The sequence below is a fragment of the Schistocerca nitens genome, chromosome 7 (assembly GCF_023898315.1).
Source record: "Schistocerca nitens isolate TAMUIC-IGC-003100 chromosome 7, iqSchNite1.1, whole genome shotgun sequence".
Lineage (NCBI taxonomy): Eukaryota > Metazoa > Arthropoda > Insecta > Orthoptera > Acrididae > Schistocerca > Schistocerca nitens.
The window spans coordinates 339,070,560-339,084,945 of record NC_064620.1 but is presented as its reverse complement, the minus strand read 5'-3'; positions in this window follow the sequence as shown (position 1 = coordinate 339,084,945).

Sequence of the window (14,386 nt, the reverse complement as noted above, 5' to 3'; positions counted from 1 at the left end):
CTATGTACATATTTAAATCCATTTACAGCAAAAGAAGTATAATTTCTACAAAAACCTGCTGTCCCATCAACGCGTTGGTTTATGAGGCACAGGGTGTCAAGAGATTTCTATACAATCATGGCACGAATGAAATTCAATCACTGTCGTTAAAAAAAGAATTGCATCTCCCGGGTGTGATCGAAAATCGTCTTTGTACTTGTGGGGAAGAACAAGAAGACATGAACCATGTAATATTAGGATGTCTCGAAAAGGCAGACAGGACATTTGGGACACTAAATCAACTGAGTGCTATTAAGTGGAAAAGCTCCCACTACGCCACCACTCTTTGTCGAACAACAGACTTTAGGGTGCATAAACTCATACACACAGCTCTCAAGGAATTAGGAATGTCCATGTAATCAGCCACATCAAAATCTAAATCCTGCAAATACTTCAGGGAGGAAGAGAGAACGGGCAACACAAGACCACAGGCGAGAGCCGACGCTCCGAGCGGGCACGGCAGAAACGAGTAAATGCATTGCCTGGGGTGTAGTATCTTTTTGACCTCATCCTGAACTAGATCTGCTACAATATTCCACAAAGATCCCGCCTTCAACGCCAGTGTGGCATATTGTAGCAAGTGTTGTTGAGGAGAGGGTCGAACGAATACTACAACACGCACACAAATTATTAGTAATTTATTAACACTTGAACGTGGTGAATTCTTAACTTTGGAAACAATTAGTGTCCACTCAACTGACACGAAACAGATGCTGTCGTTGACACTCATAGTATTTAGCACTGCGTTAAAGTGTGGTAGTTCGCATCAGAGTTCGACATTCTTTGATTGACAAGTTCAGAATAACAGCTCTATTCGCATGCAGCCGGATCTGTATTACTACGCCACCGTCGTCATAAGTGATAATTACAATTGATCGCTGATTACCTAGAGTGAGGGATGAGTAGCACTGCGCTCGTCCCCCGTCTGAGGTTCGAGTCCTCCGTCGGGCTTGGGTGTGTGTGTTGTCCTTAGCGTAAGTTCGTTTAAGTTAGATTAAGTAGTGTGTAAGCTTAGGGACCGATGACCTTAGCAGTTTAGTCCCACAACACCGTACCATAAATTTAAATTTACAACTGCACTCGGACTTAAATAACTTTCCTGCTGCAGCGGCGTAAGGAAAAACACGGGGGTATGTCAACGCCGATCTCCAATTCGTTGCTACGTCCTGCAGCGACTGTTTGTATTTGAGGTGCCGTCTTGAGGTACCAACGTTGATATGAGACTCCGTTCTGCGGACGGCAACATATGGCGGACGAACCTCCATTACCGGCCGGATTGGCCGAGCGGTTCTAGGCGCTACAGTCTGGAACCGCGGGACTGCTACGGTCTCAGGTTCGAATCCTGCCTCGGGCATGGATGTGTGTGATGTCCTTAGGTTAGTTAGGTTTAAGTAGTTCTAAGTCCTAGGGGACATGACCTCAGAAGCTAAGTCCCATAGTGCTCAGAGCCATTTGAACCATTTGAACCTCCATTATGTAACATATAACGAAGAGGCAATGAAACTAGTAAACCTGACTAATGTCGTGTAAGACCCCGCGTGCACTCAGGAGTGCAGTAACACTACGTAGCATGGACTCGACTAATGTCTGAAGTAGTCCTGGAGGGAACTGACACCATGAATCCTACAGGGCTGTCCACAAATCTGTAAGTGTACGAGAGAATGGAGATCTCTTCTGAACAAAACGTTGCAAAGCTTCCCAGATGCACTCAGTAACGTTCTTGTCTTGGGAGTTTGGTGGCCAGCATAAGTGTTGAAACTCAGAAGAGTGTTGCTGGAGCCACTCTGTAGCAGTTCTAGATGTGTGGGGCGTAACATTGTCCTGCTGGAATTGCCCAAGTCCGTCGGAATGCACAATGGACATTAATGGATGCAGGTGATCAGACAGGATGCTTACATACGTGTCACCTGTCAGAGTCGTATCTAGACTTATCAGGGGTCCAAACTAATTCCAACTGCACACGTCGTACACCACTACAGAGCCTCCACCAGCTTGAACAGTCCCCTGCTGACATGCAGGGTCCATGGATTCACGACCTTGTCACCATACCCGTACAAGTCCATCCGCTCGATACAGTTTGAAACAATATGTTTCCAGTTGTCAACAGTCCAAAGTCGATGTTGACGGGTCCAAGTGAGGCGTAAAGCTTTGTGTCGTGCAGTCATCAAGTGTACACCAGTGGACCTTCGGCTCCAGTAGCGCATATCGAAGATGCTTCTTTGAATGGTTCGCACGATGACCCTTGTTGATGGCCGAGCATTGAAATCTGCAGCAATTTGCGAAAGCGTTAAATTTGCGTCACGTTGAACGATTCTCTTCAGTTGTCTTTGGTCTCGTTCTCACAGGATCTCTTTCGGCCACAGCGACATCGGAGATTTGATGTTTTACCGGATTCCTGATATTCACGGTACGTTCCTCTAATGGTCGTACGGGAAAATCACGACTTCAACGCTACCTCGCAAATGCTGTGTTACATCGCTCGTGCGCCGACTGTATCACAAGTTCAAACTGAATTAAACCTTCATAACCTGTCATTGTAGAAGCAGTAACCGATCTAGACGCTGCAGACATTTGTCATACATAACTGTTGTCAACCGCAGCGCCACAATCTGCATCTTTACATATCTCTGTATGTGAATACGCATGCCTATACAAGCTTGTTTCGCGTCTCAGTGTACAGGAAGGCAAATGGGAAGCATAAAGTGAATGTATCTGTTCAAAATAATACAGTTTTTGTTGTAGCTGACTTTAATTTAAATTTTGTACATACACAAGCTTGTTGCATACCAAAAGATGCATTTCGACTTATATTTCACCTTCTCCCTGATTCCACCGCGATCAGTCAAATTCGCGTTAATCCGAATCTCGACTATTGGGACATTTATTAGGTCGCTTAAAACTTACAGAACTGGTCTTGTACGTAGCTGCCCTTACCGGTGGGCCACCTAAAATATGTGGTTTTTTGGAAGTTACAAATCGCGTGTACAAATATGTAGTTGGAATTTCAAAACATTTTAGTTTTATTGGACTTTCTACGTTATACATATTTTTGCATTGGTGTTATTTAATAATCTCACGTAAAAGAAGGTGTAATTAGATGAATGAGGAACAGTAACTTTATTTAATGAAGGTTTATTCAGCACTTGCACATACAAGAGCATGGAGCGAACTACCTCCGGCCAGAACAAAAAAATGGTTCAAATGGCTTTGAGCACTATGGGACTTAACTGCCGTGGTCATCAGTCCCCTAGAACTTAGAACTACTTGAACCTAACTAACCTAAGGACATTACATACATCCATGCCCGAGGCAGGATTCGGACCTGCGACCGTAGCGGTCGCACGGTTCCAGACTGCAGCGCCTAGAACCGCTCGGCCACCCCGGCCGTCTCCGGCCAGAACACATACGATATATTTACAGTTACAGAACATTCCAGTACAATGATTCTTGACATTTGTGGATACTTCTAGAATGTACTCGAACCGAATACAGAAATTAAAATTTTAAAGCAGTCTAGTATCATAACCACTACTCCACGGTAACTGTGCCACTCAGCTTCTTCTGCGACATTGCTGCCTCCTTAAGAGCATAGCGTCTCGATGTTATCTCCTCCTAGTCTGGGAACAAGTCATCGGTCCTGCATACTCCGACTCCCGATGACTGATGTTCGCCCTGGCGGTGATCTCCTTAAAACTTCCTTTGCCGGTATGCTCTTTGTCACCTTTCCGTTTGCTGCCTGTCTCTGGAGCTTCGAAATTACTCTGGGCTGCGGGATCCTTATAGGGCATCATTCGAAGGACGTGGACCGTATCTCTGATCTTTCGTCCTCTTGTGTCGCGTCGAAATCTTCAACATCATAAGTAACATCAGACAACCGATTTACAACCTTATAAGGTTCACAGTAGCACCTGAGGAGCTTCTCAGAGAGACCAACCTTCCGAACAGGAGTGTAGATCCAGACGAGGTCACCAGGCTGGTAGACAACAGGGTGGTGGCTCGCGTCATACCTTCGGCGACCGTGTTCTTGAGCCTGCAGCGTGCGGAGTCGAGCTAACTGCCGAGCTTCCTCAGCTCTGGTTAACACCTGGCCGATGTAGTCGTCGCCCACGTCATCAGGATATAACGGAACCACAGTGTCCATCGTCGTAGTCGCCTCACGCCCACGCACCAGGAAAAATGGCGTAAAACCTGTGGTTTCTTGTTTGGCGGTGTTGTAGGCAAACGTCACGAAAGGTACCACCTCATCCCAGTTGCTCTGCTCAACATCGACGAACATTGGTAGCATGTCGGCCAAGGTCTTATTAAGGCGTTCAGTAAGCTGTAACGTCCCCTTTGAAAAATTAAGAATGACTGTGCTGGTAAACTTCTACGTTATTTGATTTCCAAACAGCTGGGCAAAACTCAACATACTCAGACATTTCTCTCCAAATCGTACTCTCATAGTAACCTCTCAAAACTCTGGCATCTCTCTCCCCACATATACCACTGCTGGCAGCTCACCTCCAACTGCCCAACGCTACGCGCTGTTCACATCCAAATGGTTCAAATGGCTCTGAGCACTATGGGACTTAACAGCTATGGTCATCAGTCCCCTATAACTTAGAACTACTTAAACCTAACTAACCTAAGGACATCACACAACACCCAGCCATCACGAGGCAGAGAAAATCCCTGACCCCGCCGGGAATCGAACCCGGGAACCCGGGCGTGGGAAGCGAGAACGCTACCGCACGACCACGAGATGCGGGCTTCACATCCAACTGCCCAACACTACACAAGGGAATATTCCAACAGTGGGTCTAACCAGCCACAGACTGCACATAGCTCGATTTTTTACAGAGTACTACGTGGCGTTACCAACATAAAAACCTAAATAGCCTACTTACAAAACCAGTTAGTTTGAGAATGGTAAGCAGTCGTCATGTGATGAGTAATGCTGCACCGACGGTTTGTCTCTGTCACAAGATTCGATTGAAAAACTTTCCATCGATCGGTAATTAACGACGTGTTCTAATACAACGTCTTCCACGATGAATTTCGTTACCTCGAATGCTTCGGCTGCTTTCACGGTTTTTGTAATGACATAGCGTGTCAGATAATCAGTGCAAACAATAATCCATCTATTGCATTAGAAGACGTTGGAAATCGTCCGTGGAGGTCAATCCAAACACGCTGGAAAGGCGTTTCGGCTGGTGGAATTGGTATGAGTCGGCCGGGTGGTTTCTGAGGAACTGTCTTTCTCCTCTGGAACTCTCGACAGTGCGACACATAGTGACGGACACTCCTAAATAAACCTGACCAGCAAAATCTCTTGCGGACCCTATTGTATGTGTTAATAAACGTCCGGCCTCAGGTGTGTCATGGAATTTCTGTAGAACGTCTAAGAGCATGTGTTTAGGAATCACTGGTAGCCACCACTTTCCAAACGGATCAAAGTTTTTCTTGCAAAGTAATCCATTAACTACCTTAAATTGTCCTTTCGCGTCCTCTGACCGATTTAAGGCAAGCATAATTTGAGATATCTTGGAGTCCTTCTTCTGCTCAGCAGGGAGATCCTGGAATGCAGCGAGACAGTCACTATCTTTATCAAAGTCTTGATGGCCTTGCACAGGGTTTCTTGAGAGACAGTCGGCATCTTGGTGTTTTCTTCCTCTTTTATACACTATGGTAATTCCGTACTCTTGAAGACGTAGTGCCCACCTGGCGAGTCGTCCTGTTGGATCCTTAAGACCTGTCCACCAACAAAGTGAATGATGTTGTGTAACAACTGTGAATGCCCTTCAATAGAGGTACTGTCGAAATTTGCACATGGCCCAGATCACAGCAAGACATTCTCTTTCTGTAGTTGAGTAGTTTCTCTCGGATTTTGTAATTGTCCTAGAGGCATAGGCTACAACCTTCTCTTTTCTATCCGAAATTTGCACCAGAACAGCACCGATCCCATATCCACTGACATCTGTGTGTAGTTCTGTATGTGCTCTCTCATCATAGAGACCAAGTAGAGGGTCAGTCGTCAGAGCTTTTCGCAGTACATCGAAAGAATCTTGTTGAGCACCACTCCAGATAAATTTAGCATCGGCTTTTAACAACTGTTGGAGTGGCCTGGCTTTGATAAAAAGTCTTTGATAAAACGACGGTAATAAAAACATAATCCGAGGAAGCTTCTCACATCCCTAATACTTTTAGGAATAGGAAATTCTATTATAGCTCTCACCTTTTATGGGTCTGGTCGTACACCTTTGTTTGACACAAGGTGTCCAAGTATTATGATTTCTTTTGCTCCAAAGAGACATTTTCTTGGATTAAGTTTCAGTCCGCCTTGTTGGAGACACTTAAGAACGGCGCTCAGTCTTTTAACGTGTTCATCAAATGTCTCTGAGAACGCTGTAATGTCATCTAAATAACAAAGATACATCGCCCACTTCAGGTGACTTAGAAGATTATCCATCATCCGTTCAAATGCTGCTGGTGCATTACACAAACCAAAAGGCATTAAACTCATACAGGCCCTCAGGGGTGATGAGTGCAGTTTTCTCACGATCAGCCTCATCCAAACGAACCTTGCACCCAGCTGATTCCAGACGCCATATTTGTTTACAAATGTGGCAGTATACATGTGATGTGTTACGACAGCAAAAGGAACCTGTGACCACTGAAGGTACTCTAGTTTACTTATTTAATGTTTACCATTAGATATCAGTTTAATTAATTAATTTTTTGTCAAAAGTAATCCTAAACCATATTCTGAAATAGTGTCTTGTTTCTCCACTAGGCAGTGCCACAAATTCCTCCAAAAATCGTAACACAACACACACACAAATGTAATACTAACTAATGTAAATCCACCCTATGATGGAGGTTTAAACCTTCGAAACGCGTCGTGGAAATAAATAAAACGGTGACTGGTAACAGTGAACTTGTTATTTCATTTAATGTCCTTAGGTTAGTTAGGTTTAAGTAGTTCTAAGTTCTAGGGGACTGATGACCTCAGAAGTTAAGTCCCATAGTGCTCAGAGCCATTTGAACCAGTAGAGGCGTGTCTGAAGACGCCTCGGACGGCCTTGGGATTCCAGCCTCACCGTCCCCCGCCATACGACCCGACAACCAGGAATGATGGTCTGGGGTGCCATTTAATTTAAATACAGGACGCCTTTGGGTGTCACATACGTCACCCTTACAGCACAGCGGTACACCGATGATATTCTACGCGTCGTTTTGTTGCCCTTCATGAGAAACCACCCTTGGCTTACATTTCAGTAACGTAACGCCCACCTGCACACGAAGGGAGTTTCCCCTGTTTGTTTTCACGCTTTCCAAACCCTGGCCCGGCCCTCGAGTTCGCCGCTTGCCACTTTAACTGAAAAGCATTAGAGCATTATGAGCAAGGCCCTCCAACCAGGCCGGGGTTTTGACGATCTAACGCGCCAGTTAGACAGAATTTGGCACCATATCTCGCAGGAAGACATTGTAATGGTTCCTTATTTACGTGACCATTACGGCACTCCAACCCCAGTTCTCGATACCAGTAATATCGTACTACTTTTCTGCGAAGTAACAGACATATTTTTGTGACAATATTCACATTTGGTTTTATTAATGTATAGGTACTTCGATGTATCGGTATATTACACTGATATGGTTCTTGTGTGTATTCATTTGACGGAGTGGCCGTGCGCTTCTAGGCGCTACAGTCTGGAGCCGAGCGACCGCTACGGTCACAGGTTCGAATCCTGCCTCAGGCATGGATCTGTCTGATGTCCTTAGGTTAGTTAGGTTTAAGTAGTTCTAAGTTCTAGGCGACTGATGACCTCAGAAGTTAAGTCGCATAGTGCTCAGAGCCATTTGAACCCATTTTTGTATTCATTTCTGTGAGACTGTCATAATCTTTGACTTACTTGTAACCGTTTTTGCGCGAATGCGCACAGAGCAGTCTTTGTTTCACTTTGCAGAAGTTAAGTTGTTATTTCGCTTCGTAAAAGAACAGTCAAGTCTTGTGTTTGGTTAAAGTGGAAATTAAGTATATGAAGATTGATACAAAACTGTTTTCTTGATGATGTGACAATTAAGAAGAAGTATATGTGAATTTACAAGTAGTTTAATAAAAATGTGGATCGTGAACACCAAGTCAAAAATTATTTCTACCATACCATTGTTCTGATCTGGGACTGTTTTCTCATTAAAAATTTCTTGAAAAACGCATTTGTTAAGTCTTAAAATATTGCCAAAATACACATCTGGACCTTCTAGCAGTCAAAGTGGAATCACCCTAGAATCAACAAGATGAGCCATAACAACTTCGACGAATTCTATGTGGGAAACCATTCAAGATAAGTGCCAAAATTAACGACATTTTTACAGTGACTTCATTATTTCCATTCTGACGATACCATCCACAGTCAATAACTTTGTTGTCACCCCATAAAGCGAACACAAGCTGCGTGACCAACATTGTTAATCTGATTTCTAACCTACTTTGCAAGTGGTGGTATTGTTAGAACATCCAGCAACTATGTCAACCAATGCCAAGTCCAATAAGTGCTTGCATAACCGCCAGAAGTGGACCATCACGTTACTGATTTGCTCTATTTGTGATCTCTTTCTTTCGAATAAATCATCAAATTTGCCTGAAATTGTAATCAATTTATTTCTCTGTACATGTACGTCATATCCACCAATCCCCCCCCAAATGTGGATAATTTCTTCTGCGTGCGTCGTTTCTTTTTTTATTTTTATCTATCTTTTTATTTGTATCTATCTTTTTATTTGTATCTATCTTTTTATTTGTATCTATCTTTTTCTTAAATAGTGCATTACGTCAATAGCACGCTAAATGTTGAAAGTTCGATTTATCTAGAGTCGGCTGTACATCTTCAAGACGTCCGCCCCCGGTAGCTGAGTGGTCAGTTCGGCGCTAGCGGCCGTGCGAAGCGGAGCTCCGATACTTCCGCCCGTGCGGCGTGTTCGAGTGTTTGTTTACTTGTAGACTTAGTCTGCGCGCGGGCTAGTAACAACAATCATGGCGAACAAGTACAGGAAAACTACATTACGATTCAATTTCTGGAAAGACTACGAACGACCAAAGGCTTTAGCAGTGGAACGATTCATTCGAGAGGAAGTCAAGATACCGCCAAACGATATTGTCGGAATTCACCTGTCCATCATTAGTCCCACGGTGTATGTTAAGATGTTAAATGACGCGGCGTGTGAGAGAATTCTACAGGCGACAAAAGCAGGTCTCCGATTTTGCCATAGTGACGGAAATGTCGGCACGGTAACTGTAGAACATGCTGGTCTGGGTGTACGGACAATACGTGTTTTTGAGCTGCCATTTGAGCTCCCGGCTGAAGAAGTTATCGAGGCTTTTAAGCCATACGGCACGATACATGGTCACACGGCAGAACGCCGGACACAATTCGCCACGTACCCCGTTCTTAACGGAGTGCGACAGATCACTATTGATCTTCAGAAGCATGTACCGTCCTATCTTACAATTGGTGGTTGTCGGGCGGTGGTGATTTACGATGGTCAACCACGTACATGTTCTGGCTGTGGCCAGGAGGGACACCTCAGGTCGAACTGTATGCAACGGCGGATTACGCAACTGCCTTCAGATGTGCGGGAGCCATCGCCGGCGATGACAGTACTACCGAGCACCTATGCCAAAGCCCTCACTGCGTCCGCTGATGACCGAAAGGACACAGCCCCGGTGGAAGATCAAGATGGCACTCTCCAAAACCTTGTCGCAGACGTCGGGATGACAGAGGATGCTGCTCCATCGAGCATACAATCGACGGCGACAACATCAGATGAGACCGAACTCCCACCAAGCACACCGATAGTACACGAAGCAGTTCCAGCCACTACGGATGCTGTTCCGTCTGGAACGCACTCTGTGACGACAACATCAGTTTCGACCGAACTCCCGCCAAGTACAACGATGGGACTCGAAACACTTCCAGTTCCTACGGATGCTTTTCTGTCGGGCAGCCGTGATTCCCTACAATCTGAGGACACGGACGGAAGATCACGCAAACAACGTTCCCCGAAAAGGAGAAACGACGGCGTCGCACGACATCTCCTCGGGATGACTCCCCTTGCCCCGACGACGATGTGCATGTGGACCAAGACGACACAACAGCCTCTACGAAACACGATGAGGCAATGGGAACTGTTCGATCAGACCCACAGCGGTCTATCACATTGACGGTACCGGGACGTGGTGATGCTGAAGAGTAATCACACCCAGTTGGCTCTCCAGACGCAGATGCTGTGGCTATGGACACGAATATATCACAACCTGAAAAGATGTGGTATGACGGTATTGAGGAGGCGCCGGACGTCATACAGAGGCAGCCGGCACTCACGAAGACGGCCTAATAATTGCTGAGGGTGAAGGGAGAGGGGCGAGAGAACGTCTTCTAACTCAACCCCCGGCGCCGATGCAGGGAGATATTGTTGCGCCTCGACAGAGTGGGATTCAACGACATGCGAACCGTATTGCGACATTAAATATAAATGACGTGCTTTCACCGGCCAAAATACACCTACTGAAGGAAACGATTTGGGCATCTGATGTGGATATTGCTTTGCTGCAGGAAGTCCACATAGCTACACTCCCATACATCGCAGGCTACCAATCCTATTCGTCACATGGAGATCACAATGGGAGTGGGGTGGCAGTTTACGTGCGAGATGGTTTCCCAGTGGAAAACGTGTGTTATTTTCCGTCGGCCAGGGGAATGGCTTTCACGACGTTTGGGACACGCATCATCAATCTTTATGCAGCGTCGGGAAATAATCGGCGGCGGGAAAGGGGGCGATTTTATGCAGAAGACATTGCGCCACTATTCCACGGACGTTATGAGTGTGTAATAATTGGTGGAGATTTCAACTGTGTTCTCAGCCAGAAAGACCAATGGCCGCAAGCAAACATCAGCCAGGAGTTGCGAATCGTAGTCAACGACCTTGTACTTAGTGACACGTGGGAATTACGACATGGAAATTCACCGGGATACACCTATGTGACAAGTCATTCGACGAGCAGATTAGATCGTATTTATATCTCACGGGCTCATGCAAATGATGTCCAGGACGCGGAACGCTGGCCATTGGCATTTTCCGATCACAGCGCTTACATCTGAACGGTGCTTCTTCCCCGTAGAGAGGTGTGGAACAGTAAGGCCCCGTGGAAACTAAAAATTCAACATCTACATGATCCTGAATGCTGTCAACGGATCCTTGAGACGTGGACGATGTGCGAGCGAAGGGTTGGAAGGTATACGACGATGCTTGATTGGTGGCTGACTTGTGCTAAACCGGTGCTTCGCCGTACGTTCATCTCATATAGCAGGGAGATGGCAGAACGGCGCCGCCGTACGACCGACTTTTATTTTGCAGCACTGCGCGACCTGGATGATGGTCCGCCGGGACAGGACATCTGGATCGAACGCAAAAGGATAAAAGCTAAACTAGTGGCTTTAGCTAGGAAACATCTTCAGGGAACCATGGTGCCCGCCATATGTCACGATACGATAATGCACGAGATTCCTTCCATGCAACACGTGAATGAACGAAAGCAACGACGACGCGTTTTGGTACGGGAATTAATTACCCGCGGAGACCGACGAGTGACGTGTCAAGCGGACATTGTCTCTGCATTCGTCGACCATTACCAACACATCTATCGGGAAGAGGCAGCCCCTGTCGATGACCTCGACCGTATAGCCACGCACGTCTCCCGTACACTGACGGTGGAAGCCACGGGAACCTTACTGGAAGCCATTAGCTGTGAGGAAGTACATGATGCGATCGCACACGATGCGTTGAATCGGTCCCCAGGCATTGATGGACTTCCTGCTGAATTTTATCGAGAATTTCGCAACGAAATGGCACCGCGATGGACGGAAATGTACAACGAGATGTTAATTTCCGATGCGCCTATTCCACCGGCTTTTATGGAAGGCCTCTTGGTGCCAGTACATAAACCGAAGCCAGGAATTACGGTCACACATTATCGCCCCATCACCCTGCTTAATGCCGACTATAAGATCTTTGCACGGTTGCTAGCGTCCCGATGTCGTATGTTAATTCGTAGCGTTCTCTCTCCAGAACAGACGACACCGGGTGGATCGGTGAATGTGCAAACAGCTACTGGCGAATGCCGTGATGTGATAGCGCTGGCGGAGGATTGCCAGCTTAAAGCGGCGATGGTGGCGGTTGATTTTGACAGTGCTTTCGATAAGGTGCGCCACAACCATCTGTACGCTGTACTGGAACAAATGGGATTTCCAGACCGTTTTACTGGTCTCATTAGAAGGATATATGGAGGCGCACAATCCTTGGTACAGGTTAATGGGCGTATAGCAGGGCCCATTCAATTTCGACGATGCATTCGTCAGGGCTGCCCTCTTTCGATGCTGCTGTTCGCGATAGCGTTGGAACCATTAATTGGGAGGCTAACCAATTCTCTTTCTGGGATGGAACTACGGGGATACACCTTCAAATGTCGTGCCTATGCGGACGACCTCATGCTGCTCGTTCGTTCTTAGGAAGAGGTGAAGACGGTCCTTGAACTGTTGTTGGACTACAGTGTGACGGCGGGTAGTGCAGTGAACATGAACAAATCGGCGGCAATGCCGGTTGGAAGGGGCCTTACGCCGGAAGAAATCAGTCCGTTTCCTTATGTGCAACGATTCCGCTATCTTGGCATAGACTTTAACCTCATCTGTAAAACATACTGCGGCAATTAACTACCGACGTATTTTACAGACAACACGTACCATGGTCCGACAACATCTCATACGGCGCCTTGATCCTTTGCAGCGAGTCGAGTATCTGAACACTTATGTGGTTTCTCGAATGGTGCATATTTCGCAGATCCTGCCCCTACCACTCACGCTCGGACGTCGATTTCAATCAGCATTAGGCTATTTTGTGATGATTGGATCGCCCCTCAAGGTGCGATACGAAACGCTCACGCTCCCTACGGATAAGGGGGGACTCGGACTTACGAATGTTCACTGCCGAGCGACGGCGCTCCTTCTAGCCACGATGTACAAGTAATGGCGTAGTGGGGGTGATTACCTTACATCCCGCCTACTCGATCTCCTAGTTCCAGCGTCCCTCACACCTCCGGTGGCGGTGGGCAACATTACGCCACATTTTGCGCATGTATCAACATTTATCGTGGAACTTAGTTATCTCAGAGACGAGCTTCCGCGCACGAGACCGCCATGCGCGAAGGATTTTTGTGTTTGGCTGCTACGACGGATAAGTCATAATGTCATTGAACTCAAACACCCCAGGTTGCATCGGCCGAAGATTTGGAGACATGTACACCAAAAATTCCTTCCTACCTTCGTTCGGCCACTGTGGTTCTTTGTCGCCTGTGGCAAGTTCAACACCAACCAACGGCTCCATGCAATTGGACTAGTGGACACTCCACTATGCCCAAAATGTCTCCAAGTGGATGACGACCATCACCGCTTAACTTGTATCGCGGTGGAGGACGTCTGGCTCCTAGGAAGACAGATGGTGGCTTGCTACCTCCGTGTGATCCCACAACATATTACACCTGCTTTCTTCTTACATCCAGAGAGTGACTACTTTCCGGCGACTAAATTACAGTCGATCATCTGGGTCAAAGGTTGGACGATCGCGTACCTCTATGGGGATGCTGCCAAGTCGCGACTTGACTTTGGTATTTCTTGCAACAAGCCCACAATGATGTTCGTAGATGGCCACATTATCGAAAAACCTTTGCCAACTACCTTCAGGCAGTCTTCCTCGACCCCCCCCACGCAGTTGGGATGTGCCGGGTGCAGTCGGTGTGCGCATTTGACAGCTGATAACGAACCTCACGCTTCTCTCACCACTCAATATGTAATGCACATACTATACGATGAAATGATCTACACGTTCCTTTTAACAGAATGATCTTTATTGAAAATAAATAAATAAATGAAAAAAACAACATCCCTGCTCCTTTAAATTTGTGATTTGTTTTAAAATGTTGTCTTCTTTTTTTTTTTTTTTTTTTTTTTTTGCAGAGGATGCATTTCATTTAGTGTTTGTGAACTGCCTAATTTTGTATCCAAATAGAATACCAATAAATAAATGTAAAACAAAAAAAGCGTGTTCGGTCAGAGGGCTCGCTGCCCTCTGTAATTAAAAAAAAAAAAAGTGGTCAGCGCGACAGAATGTCAATCCTAAGGACCCGGGTTCGATTCCCGGCTGCGTCGGAGATTTTAGCCGCTCAGGGACTGGGTGTTGTGTTGTCCTGATCATCATCATTTCATCCCCATCGACGGGCAAGTCGCCGAAGTGGCGTCAAATCGAAAGACTTGCA